The sequence below is a fragment of the Oreochromis aureus genome, linkage group 3, assembly GCF_013358895.1.
Source record: "Oreochromis aureus strain Israel breed Guangdong linkage group 3, ZZ_aureus, whole genome shotgun sequence".
NCBI lineage: Eukaryota > Metazoa > Chordata > Actinopteri > Cichliformes > Cichlidae > Oreochromis > Oreochromis aureus.
Window position 1 is genome coordinate 34,784,925 of NC_052944.1, and position 21,738 is coordinate 34,806,662.

The following is a 21,738-nucleotide window of genomic DNA, read 5'->3' on the forward strand; positions in this document are numbered from 1 at the left end:
TATTGCCTTCAGAGCTGCTTTATTTCTTCATGGTGTAGATTGAACAGGGTGCTGGAAACCTTCCTCAGAGATTTGGGTACATATTGAGACAACAGCATCTCACAGTATGATGCATATTTGTCGGCTCCACATCCATGATGTGAATCTCCCGTTCCACCACATCCCAAAGGTGCTCTGTTAGACTGAGATCTGGTGACTGTGGAGGCCACTTGAGTGCGGTGACCATGTCATGGTCAAGAAACCGGTTTGAGATGATGTGAGCTTTGAGACATGGTGTGTTATCCTGCTGGAAGTAGCCATCAGAAGATGGTACACTGTGGTCATAAAGGGATGGACACGGTCAGCAACAATATCCAGGTAGGTCCTGGGGTTTAAACAATAGTTAAGTGTTACAGGGTGTACGCCGAAAATATCCATCGCACAGTCGCTGACTACACAAGCCCGGCTAGCTCAGTCGGTAGAGCATGAGACTCTTAATCTCAGGGTCGTGGGTTCGAGCCCCACGTTGGGCGATGCAGTTTTAGGTCAGAACTTAATATGAGGTTGCTCTCAGGTACGAGTCCAACACCACACATGTACTGTGAGGTCAGTTCCTATCTAGTTGATCAATGGCCATGATAATTTGCATATTAATGATCAACGACCTCACAGCCCATTGTTCATTCAGTTATTGTGAAAATGTACAATAAGTTTGGGGAAACCTGCAGTCAGCCGAGGCTGAAGAAGTCACTTGGATGAGTGACGAAACGTTTCTCCCACTGAAAACGCTACGTCCAGATGAACAGAATCAACTTTTGGGATTTACTTACCTGGATGATTGAGCATGCATCAAGACACTATGAAGTCTGACTTACTGTAGAAGGTCTTACTCAGAAAGCAGTTCTTCCAGTTTGCAGAAGAGAAAGTTGCTTGGGACAGATGTTGCACTCTTGTATAAGCCCGGCTAGCTCAGTCGGTAGAGCATGAGACTCTTAATCTCAGGGTCGTGGGTTCGAGCCCCACGTTGGGCGATGCAGTTTTAGGTTAGAACTCAATATGAGGTTCCTCTCAGGTAAGAGTCCAACACCCCACATGGGTTGAGAGGTCAGTTCCTATCTAGTTGATCAATGGTTGTGATAGTTTGCATATTAATGACCTCACACTCCATTGTTCATTTAGCAGGCCAGTCTCAGTCATTTTGCAAATGTACTGTTACTAAGATTGGGAAAACCTGCAGTCAGCTGAGACTGAAGAAGTCACTTGGATGAGTGACGAAACTTTTCTCCCACTGAAAACGCTACGTCCAGATCAACAGAATCAACTTTTGGGATCTACTTACCTGGATGATTGAGCATGCATCAAGACACTATGAAGTCTGACTTACTGTAGAAGGTCTTACTCAGAAAGCAGTTCCTCCAGTTTGCAGAAGAGAAAGTTCCTTGGGAGGTATATTGACCCTTGATACAAGCCCGGCTAGCTCAGTCGGTAGAGCATGAGACTCTTAATCTCAGGGTCGTGGGTTCGAGCCCCACGTTGGGCGCTGTAGTTTTAGGTCAGAATTTATGAGGTTGCTCTCAGGTGAGATTATAACAACCCAGATGGGCTGAGAGGTCAGTTGGCAATGTGGTCTTCTGCTGCTGTAGCTCAACTGCTTCAAGGCTGACACATGATGTGTGTTAATTCCTGTCATCTTTCAATTCTCCTCTGCCTTCTTGCTTGAACAGTAACATTTCACCCACTGGATATGTTCTCTTTTTCAGACTATTCTCTGTAAATCCTCACGATGACTGTGTGAGAAATCCCAGCAGACCAGCAGTTTGTGAATTACTCAGACCGACAACCATCCCACACTCAAAGTCACTTAAATCACCTTTCCTCCTCACTCTGACGCTCAGTTTGACCTTGAGTAGGCCATCCTGATCATATCTACATGCCTTAAAGCACTACCATGTGATACGGCTCATTATTCAAGTAACCAAACAGGCGAATGGGTGTAGCTAATGAAGTGACCAGTGGCTGTAAGTGCCCACAGTCGTTTCAAGATGGCTGCCAAGTGGCGAGACTTGCATCAAGAAAGACTTTGACATAAACCTGATGACATCACAAACAAGAGTAAAACTTGCACCTTGAATTCAGGGTTTAAGCACAAGTGACAGAAATTTTACAAAACTATTGCTTATTCACATTTAAAACAGTAAAGAGACTCATTATGTGTAAAATCCATAGAAAAAGATATGTTGATGAACAATTTGTAAAACATGCCTTGAGTTCTTCTTATGGAGTTTGACCAACCAGAAATCTGAAATATTTCTGGAGCCACAACGACTCTTTTTTTCATGACTAAGATCATTTAACGTCTTTTTTCTGGATGAAGAAACATGCAGCTCTTCAGAACCTTGTGGAGCCAAGAAGCAAACACTAATATCTGTGTAATGTTAACAGCTAGGTTTGTACAGCCAAGCCTGATTGACAGTCTGGGAGCGCACAGCTATGACAACAGCAAAGCGAGCCAACACAGTGAAACAGAGCTAATGTTTTATTCTGAGTCAGGATTACTCTGGTTTTTGCTCTGCAGGCCTGGGAAGCTCTCTGTTTGGAGGAACGCCAACTGTCAGCTAACAAAAGGCATCCGCGAATACGAAGCAGAACAAAGCACTAAATAATAAAACATTTACAAAACTATGTATAAATAAAATGAGTGGGACGAGCTCTGTATGAAAATCACGTGTTAAAAAGGCAGGCTCGCTGGGTTTGATGCAACGAAAAGAGCAGAAAAGTGTTTGTTTCTTATGTTGCATGAACCACACTGAATGTTAACAGCAGCGATGTCAGTTACAGCTTCATTTTTACCACCCCCAACCCCCAGCACACTGACTCTTGCTTCCTTTCTCCTCCCCTCTTCCTTCATCCTTTAACTAACTGTATCCCTTACGCCCTCCCCCCCGCTCAGACTCGGCTCTCTTTGATGTCTGCATTTGTTGATGCTCTTGGATGAGGAGCCATTGTGCAAAAATGATGGCAATTACAGCAGCAGCACACATGCACACCTTTTTTTTTGCGCTAATCCTCTCTAAAAACAAATGATGCAAAAGAGAGAAGAAGAGGAGACGGGCGATTTAACGCTCATTTTTTACTTCCTTTCATTTTTTTTACCCCGCTCCTTCTGTGAGAAGAACCAGCAGACTCTGTGGAGTTGTTGTCATGGTTTCTTGGGAAGCGTTTTCATTTTTTGGCGATCAGAGCAGGGCTGCGAGAGACAGAAGAGAGTTTACACCGAGGCGATCGAGTTCTGCGAGGGATCTCAGTCACTTCATTGTTTCCAGTGTCTGTGTGTGTGCCTACAGTACCTCTTAACTGAGGCTGAATGCAGATGAGCTGTTATGAAACAGCTACTTTAAAGCAGGCTGAACAAAACACATCAGATAAACACCAAGTACACACACTCCTGACTGTCCAGCAGCATTTGCAATAACATTCAGAATCAGGGTTCTGGCTCCGTTTCCTAAATTCATCATCCTTTTTTGTTTGCTAAAGAGAGACCATTTATGGTCAAGCTGATGGTCTGGATATGAAAGATAAAGCTTAATCAATCATAATGTCCAGTCCTATTTATAACTGGTGAGTGGGCTGTGCACCCAGTTACTGCTCTCTCGCCCCTCTTCACAAACATGGCTGTGGAGGCCAACTGTGCAGTTTCCAAAGTGTGCAAATGCTCTGCCTTTTTACTCAGACTGTGGATAAAAGATGAATGTATCCACTGTGATGAACATGTTTTAAAGCCCTAATCTTTACATTCTTCATGGACACATTTAGACAAGAGGGCGGAGGTAGTTATCAGCTAACACTAGCTAGCTTGGTTAGGCCTCAGGTACACAGGCCTAGAGACTGGAGGTTGCCAGGGAGAAAAATGTGTATTCCCTGAGCGGTTGGACAGTGGTTTCTGGCAGTTGCTAGGTTAATCACATGCTACACCAAAAACCTCCCTGTGATTGTTTTGGTCACTGCTGCAGTGGTTTGCATGGAAGACGCCTACTTGTCTGCAAGCACTCGCTAACTGCATGCCAAAATATACAGACTGGGCAAGCTATAGCTAATACTCACACACTGGTGAGTGCTCCTGTTCATCAGTGTGTGAGTGTTACACAGAAAGCACTTAGGCAAGGACAAAAGTGAATGGGAGAATGAGGCTTGTAGTACAAAGTGCTTTAAGTGCTCAAGCAGATCCAGTGCATTTACAGCCCTTTTCCCTACTGACTGGTGGTTACCACTAACTGGTCTCTTGGCGTGTGTGACTGCGTGACCGGGTCTTAAGCAATCAAATTCCACAGCAACCTCCAACCAATTGCCAACCAGTCTCTAGGCCTCAGTGACCTTGGGGAAAAGGGTGGTGCTTAACCGACACAACCCATACACCGCAGCAGACACAGGTGGTGTATGAGATAATGAACACTGCCTCAGTCTCTTGAGATTAGTGATCAGAAGAGGTTATAGAACCAAAAGCAAAACCAAAAACAAAAGCAAGCACCTATGCTAAGTAGATTACAGGCACAAAGCTTGTTAGATAACAAAAAAGCTACCGAGCAGCCTCTAGCTAAATCACACAGAAGTATGAAACAGAGAGAGGAGCGCTGCTTACACTACAGCTTTACTCATGCTCGCTGATCCCCAGCACAGCCCATCCCTGAAGTCCAGTTTGTGTCTGGTGTGATTGCTGCACGTGGGCTGGGGTGTGGAGTCGGTAGCATTTGTACACGTTACAAATGTAGCGTGGTCACTAACCTTGCCCAAGCACAGACCTCAAAAACTTTCTTCACCGCAGAATTTATAAATAATAAACGTTTCTGTGCTCCGCCAGAGCGCTTCTTTAGAAACATGCATGTGCATTAAAGATGAGGAGAGTGAGCGTGACAGGAAGGAGCTGAGATGCTGAAGCGAGGTGGAGCGTGCTTGGGCCTGCATCGGCGACGGGGAGGAGGAGGGGCCAACTGTGCTCGGGCACGGTGTGAGGTAACCGGGCCTAGTATGAATTAACCATAAATCACTGAAGCTCTCACAGCAGGTGATTGGTGTTGGAGCCGGATGGCAGAACTAGGACACCGCTCCAATCGGTGACAGCTGAAGGTGAGACAAAGAAGGAGAAGTGAGGATGAAATCAGCAACACACGAGGGGGAAGAGCGCAATGACCACAGCTGTAACAGCTTTCCTCATGCAGGCCTGCGGGGACTGTTTTAAAACTTCTCCTCCATGGGGTGCATTAAGAAACTACCTGATTAACCACTTAATAAATATAGAGAACAGTTATTGCAAAGATATGGCCACAGAATAGCAGATCCCAGTCATTTCAGACGCATAATCATTTCCATTATACCCTCTTTTATCCTCCACTAATGTGGTTAGTAAACAGGTCAGCCACAGAATGAATGCAGTGAGCGCAGTGTTTCTGGGCTGTATTCAGTCCACCACTCTGTGTGTGTGTTGTGAAAACTCCCCTGGCACCCCTCTGTGACCCCGTCTCTCACAATTAAATGTGCCGACCTCAGCGCGATTGCAACAAGTCATCCAGCAGAACCGTGTGACCTGACACTGTCACACTTACAGCACAGAGGCAAACTGGGCCTCCTGGTGCAGAGTTGGTGGGCGGTGAGCCCCGGATACTGGGACGAAGGCGAGGGAGACGGGTCACATTAAAGCTGTGGATGTGATGCGTCGCAGTGTCCCAGTTTCACTGCTCCCAGTTCAAAAATTGGGGAGGTGGAACACGGCGAGCTCCGGCGGAGAAAATCTGCTGGTTCCAGCTCTCTAAGATGACGAGCTACATGCTAACAGTAGAAACATCAGAAAATGTGAATCTTTTGAAACTGGCTTACTGAAAATGTTTTAATTTGTATCATTTTTGCTGCGCCGGGCGTTTTTGTGCCTGATTATGCAATTTACTCAAGGAAAAATAAGGCCTGTGCAGACTTGCCTTTGTTTAGTTTTATCCATTTGTGTCACTTTAACTGTTGGATCTCATTTCGTGTTGTAAAAAAATGAAATTTTTGTTCTTAAAAAGCACTTTTCAATTTTTCAATTCAATTCAGTTTTATTTATTTTTAAAGACAATAATACAATGTAAGTGAATAAGATATACTTACTCCTGACAGTGTTTGACCTCAGCACTGCTTTCCATCCTACTCAGCACTCATAATTTTTGAAAGACTCCTCATTTAAATAACTTTCTCCACCACAGCTGAAGCATATTTTGTGCTCATGACATTTTGGTAAAACTATACTTTTCCCCATTTCTGTTACTCTTCTCTTCTAAAAAATGAAATTGCTTCACAGTTACTAGGCCTGGTCTAAAAATCAATATCACGATTAAGTGATTGGGGGGGTCGTCTGATTAAAGACAGCACATCTCGCCTTTTAAAATACTAACAGAATTTTTTTAAATTAGCAGAACTGAAAGAAATCCCCTTTGTTTTGATAAATTTCCAATTAACTACCCAACAGTTACAGTTATGTCATTACAAAGGCTCTTTAATTATCTGCACGATGGGTGGAGGGAAAAGAAAAAAACCTTCAAACGTGGCTTTTATTCCTGTGTACACGCACTACTATCAGCTGATTTAAGTTAGGTGAGCAGGAAGGGAGGAGGAAAAGGGTGAGGTGGTGGGGTGGGTGATGTATATGGACATAATTTGTCATTTTTAATGCATGAAAGCACAAGAGCGTGACAGTAAACTGCGTCGCGGACAGAATTATAGCACTTCCACAACAACTTTGGCTGTTTGCAGGCATCTGTGCAGGCAGACAGCATGCTAAAGCAAAGCTAGCTACGACGTAAGAGGTGAGTGACCCCGGCCCAGCAGCCTGTCAGCACTGCTGAACGGTCAGGCTCAGGGCTTCTATTTCACCACACCCACATTTATACTGCAGAGCTGCAGTGTTACAGACGACGTGGAATTTGTTAAAAGCTGAAGGGTTCATCATTCTCATTATTGCACTACACATATAACAAGTTCTTCCACTGACAAACTGCTCTTTCCTTAACGATGTGTGACACGCTCACAGCTGAATGTTCTGCTCTAACGTGGCGATGAAGACATTCATGCAAAAAACCCGTCTAAGTTCAAAGTCAGAGCTGCAACGCAGCAGACCATCCATCCCACACAGATCTGCTTTTTCTGGCCGAGTGAAACGCTGCTGCACAGCAGAGCACCGTCAGACCCACAGGAAGGGGGGAATTGAGTGAAATCCAAGCTGTCTGTCGAGCAGCAGTGTGCAAGTCTCAGCCCACAGAAAGCTTCACTTTACAACATTACATTTTCCACTTTTTGATTAACTCTGGTAGAAAACACCTCAGACACGCAGAGCTGCAGAACACGGGCCTCCTCTGTGGAGCTGAAAGGCGACACATTGTCTCACGACATATTCGATGAAAAATGACTCGTATGGAATAACAGAAAGATCTATGATTGGAGGTTTTCAAATTTACAGATGTAAGTAATTAAGTAAGTGTGTTACTCAGTTTATTAGATGTAGAAAACAGTGATTTCATAAAGTATTATATCAAGTAAATTTGTAAAATCTTACATTGTAAAAAAGGTAGGAAGAAAATACTTGAATTATAAGGTCAAGCACCCACCATGCCGCCATGGTAACTGCTCCCATCTTTTAAACAACAAGAGACAACAAATTTAATAAAGTAATGATGTCCTGTGATACAAGTACACACTCACTGCTTTCATAGTAGATAAGGAGGTAAGATAATCAAATGCACTTGATTAACTGATAATTAGCAAATGTGAGCGCCTCTGTAGCACAAGTTTTGGTGGTTTGGAGCATTCAGGTGTGCGTTACCACAATAAACAATCTTACCAGGAGTGCACATCCCAGCACATTCACCCAAAATTCAGACTGTGCAATTCAGAGAAACTGGAAACAACCGAATTCAATTCAATTCAATTAGCTTTTATGTATATAGTGTCAAAAGACAACAACAGTTAAAAGTAAAGACCCTATAATAGAGAGAAACCCTCAATAATCAGACAACCCAAGGGCAACATCTCACGCTCTAAAACTGGGTCATGCAGCAGGACAACGATCCCAAACACACAGCACATCTACAACAGAATGACTGAAAAAGAAAAGAATCAAGGTGTTGCAATGATCCAGATCACAACCTGATTAAAACCTTCAGAGAGCTGTGCATAAATGAATGCAGTGGGTCTTCCCACTGAGAACAGAAGCGCTCAGGTCCTGACGACCAGGTGAGAAAACAATATCACATTCTGCAGATTCTGAGGGAAAACACGGCCTGGAAACGCATCCAGCTGCGAGAGACAAAAAGTAAATATTTCCTGCCAACAATCTGAAATAATTTCCCCAAAGAACGGTGCACCAGAAGTAAGTTAATAATAAATGGACTCTGACAGTGCAGCCAGCAGGAGAAAACAAGTAAGAAACGGGGAATGTGAGGTTTGTACACACAGAATACAGCAGAAAGATATAAAGAATCTATAACATGCAATTCAACTAAAAAATGTCCTTTCAACCACTTTAGGCTTGGTATATATTTGACATGCAGTCATTGATCCATCCATCCATCTTCTTCTGCTTACTCAATTCCAGGTTGCAGCTGAGTTGGAGCCTATCCCGGCTATTATAGTGTGAGAGGTGGGGTACACCGAGGACAGGTCACACTCATATACACCTACTAGCACCTACTTGGCTAGACTCTACTCTGTTTTGATCATTTTCCATTACAACTGAGTACCACCTCAATGTGGGTAGGGTTGCTATAGTAACGCAGTCTAAAGCCCCTTTTCCATTAGTACCTACTCTTATGGCTCGCCACCGATCGCCACGAATAGCCACGGATTGCCCCTCAACTCGGATCAACTGTTTTTCCATTATAATCCAGTACTACCTAACTTGTGTGATCGCCATTGTAGCAATGCGTCCAATCGGTACTAAAAAAGTACCTGGTACCAGGTACTATGTCCTAATGGAAAACCCTTAAAACCGTGCTGAGTTGATCCGAGTAGGTACGAATGGAAAAGGGGCTTAAAAGTCTGGTGACATCATTTGTATGTGACGCAAACACAACACAACAACACAGGACATCGAGGCGATGGCATCCCTGCCAACGTCTGCATCTTGTCACTGAACCGTGGTGTTGGTTTCCCTGCAGCCATTTCTCTCGTTGCTGGGTTGCAAAAATGGTGGGTTTGAATCTTGAGAAAGAGTTGCTCTCATGACTCATCCAGTGATATCACTCCTTGGCCAATCAGTGGGCTGCTGTCACGTTTTCAGCTTGACACAGCTCGCTTCGAATCCCATCTGAGCAGGAGTTAAAGACGTTTCTGGTACCAGTTACTACCACCTAATGGAAAACCCCCAAAATGTAGTGGAGTCAAATAGAGCTGAATAGGTATTAGTGGAAAAGCAGTTTTAGAGGCACCCAACATGCATGTCTTTGCATGTAGGACATTGTGTAGTATGTCTTCTGACTTTTATATGCTTCAGATTACTCTAAAACAGTATATCCAATCTAGAAATACTGCAGGTTGACACTGAAAATGTTTGTGTGCTCAAGAGCCTTGTTTGCATTCCAATTTTTAGTCTAATCTTGGTTTTTAACATGTGTAGTTGTCATGTTTAACAAGCACCAACCATGCTGAAAAGCGAAGCAAACAGTGGAAAAAAAGAAAAGTTGCAGCTTTTCTGGTGGCTACTTGACCCAACAGCAAAAGCAAGTAAGCCTTCACAGACTCCCATGTTAAAATACCCAACTTCAGAGCTGAATTAACAAGTTAAAAGCTCAATTAAACACTGCTTTCTTTTAAGTTGCCAAGTGAATATTTAAAAAAAAATATCTGAGCAGAGCTCTGTTTATGTTTTAAGACAAAAATAAGACACTCATAAGAAAAAAATGGGGCAGTAGCTCTAAGTGAATACGATACAACCACCTTTAAGTGAGAACAGAGTGAAAAGCATGGAAAATTCACGACAGCCAGATCCTATTCAGCATGTCAGATGGTTATTCAAACAACGAAAAAGCCCAAGAGTCCATCTCTAAGCGGCCACATCACTCAGTGTGAGTGCACCCTGAAGAGCCTGCTGTGTATCTTCAGAAGTAATTCAAACCATTAACCACAACTGAACACGTGTTGGAGGGAAAATCCGAGGAAGGCAGAGATCTGTTGCAATAATACAATAAAAATCCCCACTTCCTGTCACCTGGAAATGTTTAAAGCTGACCAGCTCTGGTTCAGAGGCAGAGAAACAGGCTGGAGGTTCAATACCAGAACAGGCCCCTCAGGGAGAAAAGAACAGCAAATGCATGTCTGGAAAATGAATAATGTGCCTTCTACCGGAGAAAAAAAGAGGATCCCCTGAACGGCTAACTCTTGAAATACAGATTTTGGTGAAAACACGGCACTTACTGATGGAATCCTAATCATCCTCTGAGGCAAACGTGGAACACTGAGGGTTAAATCTCTCACAAAGACAGAAACAAATCCATGCACAACTCATCTAAGATGGAAGGCTGGAAGCTACCCATTTATTTCTGCAGGGATGAAACTGAGAGTTCAAGCATCAACATCACTGAATCAGAGCTAATAAGCACTCATATGTGACTTTTAGACAACAACCTTCATTTGAATCTAGGGGGCCGTGAGGTCTCTAAAAGACCAGAAACTGAGAGGAGTGAGACACAAACAAAGGGGTGAAGCTTTATTTGATCCTTCTTCTGAAACGAACGCTGATAAACAGGCCTGGTACTGAACATAAACAAAGCCTTCATTGCAAAGCGTGGATAAAGGACGAGTCAAACTAACTTGTTTCTTTTATGAGATTAAAGGAAAGATGTGTTCCAGTAATTTTACTGTGTGTGTTATTCTGCTGGTCACATGCCGGAACACGGTCAGGAACAACACTCAGGCAGGCTGTGGTGTTTGAAGGATCCATGACACCACCATCATCCTGAACCATACAGGGCACGATGGAGCCGTGCTTTCATGTTGTTTCATGCCAAATTCTGACTCTATCTTCCAAAAGCTGCAGTGGAAATCGAGACTCAGAGATTTTGGTCCATATTGACATGATTCAGGATTCATGACGAGAATCTCCTGTTCAGTCTCCTGCTTTATTGGATTGAGATTTGGTGACCGTGGAGGCCATTTAAGTATAGTGAACCAGTCTGAGGTGATTTGAGCTCTGGGCCATGGTGTGATATCCTGCTGGAAGCAGTGATTAGAAGATGGTACACTGTGTCAGTGACAATATTCAAGTAGCCAGTGGTGTTTTAAAAACTCATCTGAAGGTGTAAGCCTGGCTAGCTCAGTCGGTAGAGCATGAGACTCTTAATCTCAGGGTCGTGGGTTCGAGCCCCACGTTGGGCGATGTAGTTTTAGGACTTTACAGTCTAGTACAGATAATTGCTATAAAGTCTGGCTAATTGTGGAAGCTGTTACTCAGAAGGGAGAATAATCCACAGTTCCTCCAGTGTGCAGATTACAAGCTGGTGGTTTAGTGGTAAATGACTGGTACTTGATAGGAGGTCTTGCAATGACTTCTAACCACTAGCCTCATTCACACACAGTAGCTTTGCAAAGAAAAGCATCTGGACTTCTTTGAGTTGCTTGAAGACTGTCTTCAAGCAACTCAAAGAAGTCCAGACGCTTTTCTTTGCAAACTCCTTTGACTACGATGACCTGGATGACTGAGAACCTTCACAGACACACAGTAGCTTTATTAACCAGAAATTCACATTCAGAGGATTCATTGACTCCCCATTTATCAACATGCAGACTACAGAATCTGAGGATTCAACCAAAAACCTTCACAATTAGGAGACAATCCACACCAAGATTCAGTATGTTGCCCAAAGAAGCTTGTTTTTCAGCACCTTACATGACTGTAAACCCAAATAAGTTCTGTCTTAAAAGAGAAACGCCCAACGTGGGGCTCGAACCCACGACCCTGAGATTAAGAGTCTCATGCTCTACCGACTGAGCTAGCCGGGCTTACACAAGCTAAACCACTTGATCATCATTTCATTTCCAGGGGTATAACACACCATATAAACATTCAATCCACATGAATCATTTATTCTACATTTATTCTACATGAATAAATGCATCAATTTACTGCCAGGTGGCTGATTAGATATTTGAATCAGTGCAGAAATTTTAATTCATTACTCAAGAGAAGAAAATGCTAGTCTGGCTCAGTTCCCATGTAAAAAAAAAAAAAGAAGAAAGAAAGAAAAAAAAGGTTCTAACACACCAAAGTTCTAAGAATTACAAAAAGATTTGTGGATCTACAAACAAATAAATAGTACAAAACACTGTATGGATGGGCGGATGGATTTTTGCTAGATAAGCTAAACAAGTCTGAATGGATGTTGCTAAGTAATAGGCTAGTAAGTAATAGCACCAAAATGCATTAAGTATAAACACTTAGGAAAAAACTTCCTCAAAACAGGCCTTAGTTTAGAGCCTGTACACATTAATAATGTATTTTCACAAGTGTTATCTAATTGGCTGTAGTCAGGGCATCAATAACTGTAAGTGGACTAAAAATACCTTTGGGGGAAAGGGGGGATTATGCATGTAAAAAGCCCTTGAAAACCAGAAAACTAGCCTTTGTGCCCACAGCAGAGCGCATGCCTTTGTCATCCAGCATAGCATCGCCCCTCCTTTGTCTTTGCTTCAAGCCCTGAAGTAACTCTGTGAACGAATGTGTTTATGTGCGTACAGTTAGGCATCTGTGTGTGTATGTTGTGCTGTGTGTCCCCTGTTGGAGTGTTTATGCTTATTTAGCGCTCACCGCTCTTCGCCCTTATTCCTCGATGATTCGCTTATGTAAGAAATCAGCGCAAGCCTCTCTGAGCATCGTCTCCAATGAATACAGCAGCTACACAAACGCACATAAAAGAAGCCTATTATCTAATCACTGTTCACCCAGGCTGGAGTCTAGACTTGAAAGGATTCACAGAACTGGACTCTGTACATTAGTTCATAACAGAGCACTTATTCTCAGTGGCCAAATCTTGAAGTCATTCCACTTTCTGGATTGCTTACACTGGTAGAGGCCTCACTTTAAGATCCTATCCAATTCATGCAGATAAAGCTGTTATTCTGATTGGCTGCTTAATGTAAACAGAAGGTTTGTACTACAGGTGGGTGGGGCTTCTGTGCTCTGCACTCACTGACATCATATAGTTATTGGTAAAAAAAATTTCTGAAACCAAGTGTTTAGAGAGGTCTAAAGCTATTGTCATCATCTGAGGATTGAACCACCAACCTTTCAAGGAGGAAACAACGTCCTTTATGCCCTGAACGATAAGACCTTCCACTTGATGCATCAGGACTCGGTGTTATGCCAAAGGAAGCTTCTCCTCTGCAAAGTGGTAGAAGTGTGGCCTATTCTACCATCCGAGTAACAGATTGCACATAAGCCAGATTTTATAGTAATTACTTGCAGTTTGCTGAGCCCCTTTTCCATTAGTACCTACTCAGATCACCTGTACCCTTCATAGGTACAGGTGATCTGTACCTATGAAGCGCCTTGAGGCGACTTTTGTTGTGATTTGGCGCTATATAAAAAAAATTGAATTGAATTGAATAGATCGCCATGGTTTTAAGGGTTTTCCATTAGGTCACAGTACTTTGTACCAGGTTCTAAATAGTGCCTGCTCGCGCGGAATTCCAAGCAATCCGAGCAGGTACAAAAATGTGACGTCGTCAGACTGCATGCCACCGATTGGCTGGTCAGTGGCGTCACTTGATGAGTGATTAAACCAAAACGTCCATTTCTAAAACCCGGCAGCGAGGGACATGGCTACAAAAAAACGACGCCGTGGTAGATAGGTGAAAAGCCACAGACGGAGCAGCAGGTATATTGTTGCCTCGACGTCCACATTTGTTGAAACGTTCGTGACTCATACCAATTATGTCACGGGACGCTGGGCTATGTTGCTTTGACAATGACCATTACTTGATTGTAATGGTAAACCAGTTGAGTATATCCAAGGAGGTATAAATGGAAAAGGGGCATTAAACTGCAAACCATCCATAACAGGTTCTGTCTTAAAACTGGAACGCCCAACATGGGGCTCGAACCCACGACGCTGAGATTAAGAGTCTCATGCTCTACCGACTGAGCTAGCCGGGCTTACAGAAGCTTAACCACTTGTGTCTGTTGGGAACATAGGTAATATTTAATCAATAAACAACAAAAATTTGGATGACAACCAGACAAGTGTCTAATTCCTTTGCCCCACCCCAATTTTTCAGACCATTATCACCTGCCTCTCGCTTAAATAAAACATGTTAGAGAGCCAATAATGTGCACAAATCCCTCCAGGTGGCTGAGTTGGCTGGATTCACATTGCAGCAGGCCTCCATACAGGGAATATGAAACAAATTAATTAATAAAATAAACACAGGAGCAACAGGAGCATCCTCGGGAGCAGAAGCAGCAAGAGAGGAGCCACAATAATAAAAACTTACTCATCTGTAATATTTTTGATCTGAATGAGGCCTGTTTCGCGGTTAAAGGCATGAAAGCACAGCTTAATGGCCAATTTAATTCAGTATGGATGTCCACGTATTAAAATGTCTGCAGGAATTCCAAAATCAGGTACGCAGAGACACAGAAAAATGGGGGGAAAAAACACGTTGTTGTAGCATTATGTACAGACAAAGTGGATCCTCTGCACACGCTAATCCCCCCCACACCCTGCACACCTCCTGCATAAGCCCCACTGCTCTTTTTTTCTAGCCGCCACAAGCTAGTTTGCAGCCAAATCCCACAACACATTCTCCCAACTGCTGACATTTTGTTGCAGCCAGTGAGAGAGAGAGAGGGGAGGAGAGGCACCTGACCAACCGCACTGGGAGAGAGATGGAGCGGGGGAAGCGACGATCACGATTACAGGAGGGAGAAAATGGTGTGAAACCCGGCCGTACTAAAGAAGCATGCAGCTCCTTCCTCTCGATTATCAAAGGGCTTCGTGTTTTCTGCGCGTGCAGCCCTGCGATGCAACAACAACAACAACAAATGCGCCCTCCCTTTCCCCCGTGTACCAGCTCCCACGGGCAGCGGGCATGTGTCCACACCATCGCTGTCACACGCAAAACCGATTTTTAGACCCCCACCCCCCTCTTACCTGGCTTCGGGCTCTCCCGTCACCTTCTCCTCTCCGCTTCTCCTCTCTCGGTTATTTAAACGCTTCTCACCGTTTCTCCTTCTCACCCTGCCCCGCATTTCATTTCGGAACGACCGTGTTGGAGGCTCGGGCCGGAGGGAGGATGGATGGTTGGGTGGAGAAGAGGCGGAGCGGGCAGAGCAGCGGAAGCCTTTGAAGTGGAGAAATCTGGGTCCCTGCTCGCGTGGACTGGATTTATGTCGTTTCCAAGGCAGCGTCCGTCCAACCCGATGACCGCCAAGCTGAAACCTGGCGTACAGAGAAACCACTTCCGATTTTGCCTTCAAAATAAAAGTCTACTGTTTTTTTTTAGGTTTCTTACAAACAAGTTTGTAATACGTATTCACACGGCACGTTTAAAAGATACAAATCACAAAGTGCTTAACAATAATATAAAGTAATAATTATTCTGAATCTGAAATACTAAAGAAACAAACAACAACAACAAAAATATTTACAGTGCACGTGATTAGAGGCACTCGGGATACAGTAAGTTATCCAAGGATATGTCAACATGTAGAGTAGAGGATTTCGGAATGAACCACTGGCCTTCCGATGAAACAAAAGCAGCCTTACATCAGGATTCATTTTCTTATACTATGCAGAGTGGAAGAACCAGAACTTGTTGCTCTTTCTGAGTACTAGCTTCCACTATAAGCCAGACTTTAAAGTAGATGATTGTAGATTTGTAGCATCACACCTGTGAACCATTTAAGGTCATAGATAAAGACACGCCCAACGTGGGGCTCGAACCCACGACCCTGAGATTAAGAGTCTCATGCTCTACCGACTGAGCTAGCCAGGCTTAGACATAGTGCGCATAGTGGACACAGAACTCAAAATAAGTACACTGGTTGTCTTGTGATACAAAATACATCCTCTTTACTTCATGAGGCTATAACCATCAGTATCCTTTTACTGTCCATTACCAGCTTTTCCATACATCCACTCTCTTCTGCTAATTCTTAGCAGGGTTGCAGGGGGCTGGAGCATATCCCAGCTATCATAGGGCGAGTTTGTCGCAGGGCTAACACATAGAGACAGACAACCATTCGCACCCACATTCACACCTATGGGCAATTTAGAATAACCAATTAACTTAACCCCACTAACTGCCACAAGATAAAAAATATCAGCAGGGTGTCATTTCAAGGTAGTAACATTGTGAACAAACAAACAAACAAACAACAACAAAAAAAAATCAAGGAAAAGGAAAAAAAAAAGGCAATTTTTCCATGATTTTATCATTTCATCTGTAACTATCAGAACAAGAGCACTCACACAGTATAACTCTCTCCACAGGGTAAAAGCTATAATAAAACTTGGATTTATTACGTTTTTATTACAATATGACGACATCAGCCTGCTTTTATATTTCCAAATAAATGTGGCCGTGACCTCTGACCTATGATGGATTACATACTAAAATGGTGTATTTTTCTGTGTTTAACTATCAGATTGGAGAAGAGTTGGCTGTAAAATCTTATCTAATGCAACCCAAAGCCTAGTATGTTATTGTGATGTTTGAAGACGAAGAAAATTGTGGGTAATATAAATTTTTTTGTGGTTTTCACATTTGATGTGGCCCTGACTCAAGTTATTATTGGTTTCTACTATATCACAAAATTTGAACATGATAAACAAACTAACAGGTCATTACACACTCCTTCCTTTCTTAGGGAGAAATATCAGCACTGGGTCACAGCTACGATTCAGTGACATTTCATGGTAGTAACAACATTAAAAAGAAGTACAATTTTTCATGTTTTTATCATTTCACCTATTCAAAAATATACTGGTCAAGCACAGGATATTGTGCTATAACAATTTTGTCCAAATTTTCCACATATGCTACAGGCCAGGTAACTCTACATTCTGAATGTGCTGTCACCTTCAGATTTACATTTTATACCAGCTAAAATGTCCACGACTTATGTATTTTTAAGAGGGTGTTAAAAAACAAGCATTATAAAACAAATGACTATTTCAAAGCAGGAATTTCATTTCATGGCTTTCAGATTAAAAAGGAATTTTAATGAAATTTGCTGCGAAATAATTAGTGAAATTTACCTACATTTTTTCAGTCGTTTTTATACCTTTATGCTGAAAGCTGAGGCCCTTTAACAGCCGCCGTTTCTCGCTGCTACCTTCCGCTAGCTTGACGCAGCTGTCAAATCAGAGGGCTGCAGCAGATTGGCGAAAGAGCGCGTGCGCTGTCCGAAGTGTTCCGACGATTGCCGGCGGCGGCCGAGGACCACCACCCACACTCCGCGTAGCAGAACGGGGATGAGCAGGCAGAGCCGCTGCAGGCCTCCGGGAATACGACACTTCCATTTAAATACACGTCGATTGGAGGCTCGTTTCTCTTTAATTAAGGAAGCACAACTAGAAAGTATAATCTCTCTCTCTCTCTCTCTCTCTCTGTATACATATTGTTATAATTACACAAAATGTAAACCCCAAACTCTTCCTGGTATACCTGACTTTTAGGACCTTCAAGCCTGTCGTTATCTTCATTATCAGTTAGGGCCCCTCCTCATCCTTTTCTTCTTCTTTGGTGCAACCCTATAAATTTGGGGTAGCCCTTTGGCCTCTCCCCTTTTCTGCAGTTCCCCTGTGGGAGAGGTCGGTGTCATTTATTTTCCAACACTAATTATGTCTTTATCCACCCTGATGTTACTAATTGTGTGTTTTTAGCTCATTATTTTCATAATTACGCCTGTCTTTACTAGATGTTGTGAATATGTGTATAGGTACATGTGTGCTGCATATGTGTATAGGCACTGTTAATGTCTCTCTCTCTCTCTCTCTCTATATATATATATATATATATATGTATAGAGATGTATTAAGGTTGACTGCTGAAAGAGAAAAATGCTCTTCATATTTTTATCAATTAAATATTCTTTATCAATGACTAAAGACAGTATCTGGACTTTCCATTTCCACGTTTATGTCCAAAATCAGCGAACTGTTTTGTGTTCTTGCTCCAGACTGCTGACCGCAGGAGGAAAAATGACTCACATGTGAACAGCATGTGGTGTGAAGGGACAGGCTTGAAACAGCAATTTAACTAACACCAAAAATCCACCTACTGAACTGAAAAGGAAACTGTATCACCGGTTGGCCCGGTCAGTACAACAGGATGGTAATTTCTGTAAAAGGATGGCAATCATGGTTTGCAGTCCAGCTCACGGAGGTGTTGGAGATGCCTTTCATCGGGCCACCAGGTATGCTGTCTGAGCCAGTGTTGATCCCAGAGCCACCTTACAGCTCCACCTGTCTGCCAACAAGCTGTAAAATCACCCTGGATAAGAAGCAGCTTATCGAGTCCTCATAAATAACCTTACACACTGCTGCTGTGTCCCCTTTCGCCCACAAAGTGGCGCTGTGGCTTCATATGTCACCTCTGTCTCTGTCCTGGGTGCTGACTTCTGTGTCGCTGTCCGTGGTGCTGATTTGCGACCCAGAAAGGAGCTCAGTAAATAGCAAATAAATACATAAACAAACATGATTAATCCTGTAAACTTACCCACATGTAATTATGTGTTTATGTAGCTGTCTTTCTAAAAAGAAAGCTGATTAAAAGTTTTTCAATAAGCTGAAAACACCACTGTAAAGTCACGGCCACTTTATTTCTCTGTAGGCAGATTTATGACTTTCACTTCAGTATTCAGAGCGAGTCCACTTTTATTTACAGCTGCACTGTCGTGGGTATTTGGCTCTATTATGCTTCCCTGCAGTGCCATTCTGTTTAATGGCCTATATTAGCATAACCAGGACTTCTGAGGGATGTGTAGGGGACGACTTATTGTATGCAGTATGCTTCACATGTTCTGGCCTGATATACAAGAAGGAAACCTGGATCTGGGAAAGTGAGACTTGCTCAAAACAGGTGAAACAGAGGACAACGGGGATGATTTCTCATTACCTGTTGTACTTGTGTGATGTGTGACATGCATTGTAGTTGTTCATTACCACTCTGATCACATTGTTTGGGTTGCTCTGCTGCCACCTTGTGACTCAATATGAGAATCACATGATAAACCCTGTGAAGCTGCAGACTGTGGGGGGGACGCCACTGGCTGGGAGCACAACAACTGTAGGTGGGGAGGGAGGTGAAGGGAAAAGATGAAGTAAAGATAAGGAGACTGCTGATTGATTGTGATGATTGTAATGGCCTGTATTAAGCTTGGATTCCTTACTGTTGCTGCTAATGAAAATTGTGGTATAAGATGCGTGACTTTTTTTGAGCCTCTGAAATGAAAAAGACTGAAAGAAAAAGTGAGGAAGGGACACACAGATCTACTTATTTTTTAAGCTTGTGTAGGCTTCTTTTCCAATAACCTGAGCACAAGCCAGTGAGAAGCAGTGTTGGGTAAGTTACTTTAAATTAGTAATTAGTTACATTACTAGTTACTTCCATCAAAAGTAACTCAGTTACTTCAAGTTACTCGTTACTTTCAGAGTAACTAGTTACTAGGGAAAGTAACTTTGGTTTTACTCAGAATTCTCTTGTTTATGTGTTGCTTCCGTAACTGGATACCCAGCCAGACTGCCAGTCTTCTAGCTTGCTTACTTGCCACAAGTGCACTGTGCCACCTGCCAATAGAAAGAAAAAAATAATGTGCACATTTCCATGAGAGAAATCCCACGCCTGGACCGTCGTCGACTGCCGCCATGATTCTAGCCTACGTCACAGCATCATGTGCGCTTTTTACATCCAACACAAAAACTGCAGTCGTGGTGCTTTTGATTGTACTCAGAACTCAGAAATTCTGCCTTCTGAATAGGAAGATGTAGGTAACACCAGACTGCAGATGAGCTGCATACAGGGCTGGACTGGGACAAAAAAATCGACCCGGGCATTTTGACTAGAGACCGGCCCACCATTATAGGAAAAATCATAAAGCCTTTGAATGAAAACAAACACTGTTGTGACAGTGATGTACACTGTTCTGATGGTATATATGTATCAATCTATCAATCGTTTGTTGTAAGACTCAGATAATTATTTTTTTTAAAAGCGAGACATTTTAAATGAGAATAATAAAGAAAAGTATTTCTTTGTGCCCCCCTTTCCCTGTTAATACCCTACCTGGCCCCCTGGCAACACTTTGCTAGACCCGCCCCTGCACAGTTACCAGCTGTCAGCTACGTAGAAAAGGATCCTGGTGTTATTTGTCTCTCAGAAACAGTTCATAACTTCCCTTCAACTCATTCATGTCACCTAAAAGGTAAACCTGTTTCTCCATCACCAGTTCAGCTCTGATGATTCAGTAAGGACATCTCCTGGTTTCATCTTCATGTTTCCCTCTCACCACATATCCAAACCGATATCATGACCAGCAGCTTTTACAGCTGTGGCTCCAGCAAACATCAGCTGATACTAGAAATTAATATTAAATAAATTCTAACAACAGCTGATCAAGCTTAAACGTGCTGCTGTTGTTTAGCGCGACATCCGCTGGATTCCTCTTTCTGGCGCAAAGTGAGCGATAAACAAACAAGACAGAAAAGCCGATCAGCTGATCATTGATCAGTTTCATGACTGAAGTAGCAACAGGAGAGGGAGGGGGAGAGAATAAGAGGAGAAGAGGCAGCTGACAGCGTAAACACAGAATAACTCCAGCTTTGTGTCTTTTTCATTGTAGCTGAAGTCCGGGACAAACTGTTCCTTTTCACCTCAATACGAAACACATAATATTTTCTCTGAATACGAGAAGATTCTGTTTTTTAGGGCACGTTTGGACTCTAATAATTAACCGTATGAACAAAATAAAGTTCAACATCAGTAACATAGCACCCACCCAGCTGTATAGAAACTCCGCCATGCTAGCTAGCACGCAGTACGAAAAAGTCAGCATAACGAAAATAAATTCCACCTAAACTTGGTTTATATCTGACTCCGATAGACTGCAGGTCATAACTTCTTACCTGAAGTTCAGTTCACCTGACACTCGGACAGCCGGCCGCTTCGGGTCTCTCCTCTTGCCTCCCTTTTCCTTCATCCACCTGCTGGCTTCCACCACTTGCTAATGTTACTGAATCTGTGGAAGCTCCGCGATATCCACCACACAAAGTAGCGAATAACGAGCCTATCTAAATCCCAGTAACGAGTAACGCGTTCCTGGTTTTGGCATAATAACTAGTTACCGTGCTCGTTACCACAATAATAACGTAGTTACTGTAACGCGTTACTTAATAACGCGTTAGTCCCAACACTGATGAGAAGTGATGATGAACATCGAGAGAGGAGTGGGTTTCTTAGGAGGTTTGCTGGTGGGAAGAAATATGTTTCCTATGCTACACTCACAGGAGGAAAAAAAGAGAATAACCATTATTGTGAGTGTGTGCAATCAACTTGTTGCCTTTGAAATGGTTGCCTCAAAGATGAGGACCAGGTATGTGACCACTTATAGCTACCACCTTCAAAGCAAAAGTCAGTCTGCTCTCAGTTTGCAGCTGAATGGGGTCAGGTTGACCCTAACATGCAATCTGTTTTCGATAATATGGGAAATAACTGGGAATAACTGCAAGCCTGTTGTGGTACACC

At 43.0% G+C, this 21,738-nt stretch overlaps 1 protein-coding gene and 7 non-coding genes across 9 annotated transcripts in view; 4 read left to right on the forward strand and 4 right to left on the reverse strand.

Moving 5' to 3' along the window:
- Positions 1-17,323, reverse strand: part of zgc:109889 (uncharacterized protein LOC553542 homolog) — a 50,889-nt gene extending 33,566 nt beyond the window's left edge. Inside the window, exons 1-2 of one of the 2 annotated variants that reach the window (XM_031726931.2) lie at positions 17,279-17,323; positions 15,144-15,431 (exon numbers count right to left, since the gene is read on the reverse strand). The gene's annotated coding sequence lies outside the window, so the exon portion shown is untranslated. The remainder of the gene's footprint in view (positions 1-15,143; positions 15,432-17,278) is intronic. The other variant, XM_031726932.2, reaches the window with a different exon arrangement.
- On the forward strand, positions 440-512 carry trnak-cuu. Its single transcript has one exon. It is a non-coding gene; the product is annotated as a tRNA-Lys (tRNA).
- trnak-cuu lies at positions 938-1,010 on the forward strand. The gene has a single exon. It is a non-coding gene; the product is annotated as a tRNA-Lys (tRNA).
- trnak-cuu lies at positions 1,447-1,519 on the forward strand. Its single transcript has one exon. It is a non-coding gene; the product is annotated as a tRNA-Lys (tRNA).
- Positions 11,298-11,370, forward strand: trnak-cuu. Its single transcript has one exon. It is a non-coding gene; the product is annotated as a tRNA-Lys (tRNA).
- trnak-cuu lies at positions 11,922-11,994 on the reverse strand. Its single transcript has one exon. It is a non-coding gene; the product is annotated as a tRNA-Lys (tRNA).
- Positions 14,074-14,146, reverse strand: trnak-cuu. Its single transcript has one exon. It is a non-coding gene; the product is annotated as a tRNA-Lys (tRNA).
- trnak-cuu lies at positions 15,915-15,987 on the reverse strand. Its single transcript has one exon. It is a non-coding gene; the product is annotated as a tRNA-Lys (tRNA).
- Positions 17,324-21,738: the final 4,415 nt, after the last annotated feature.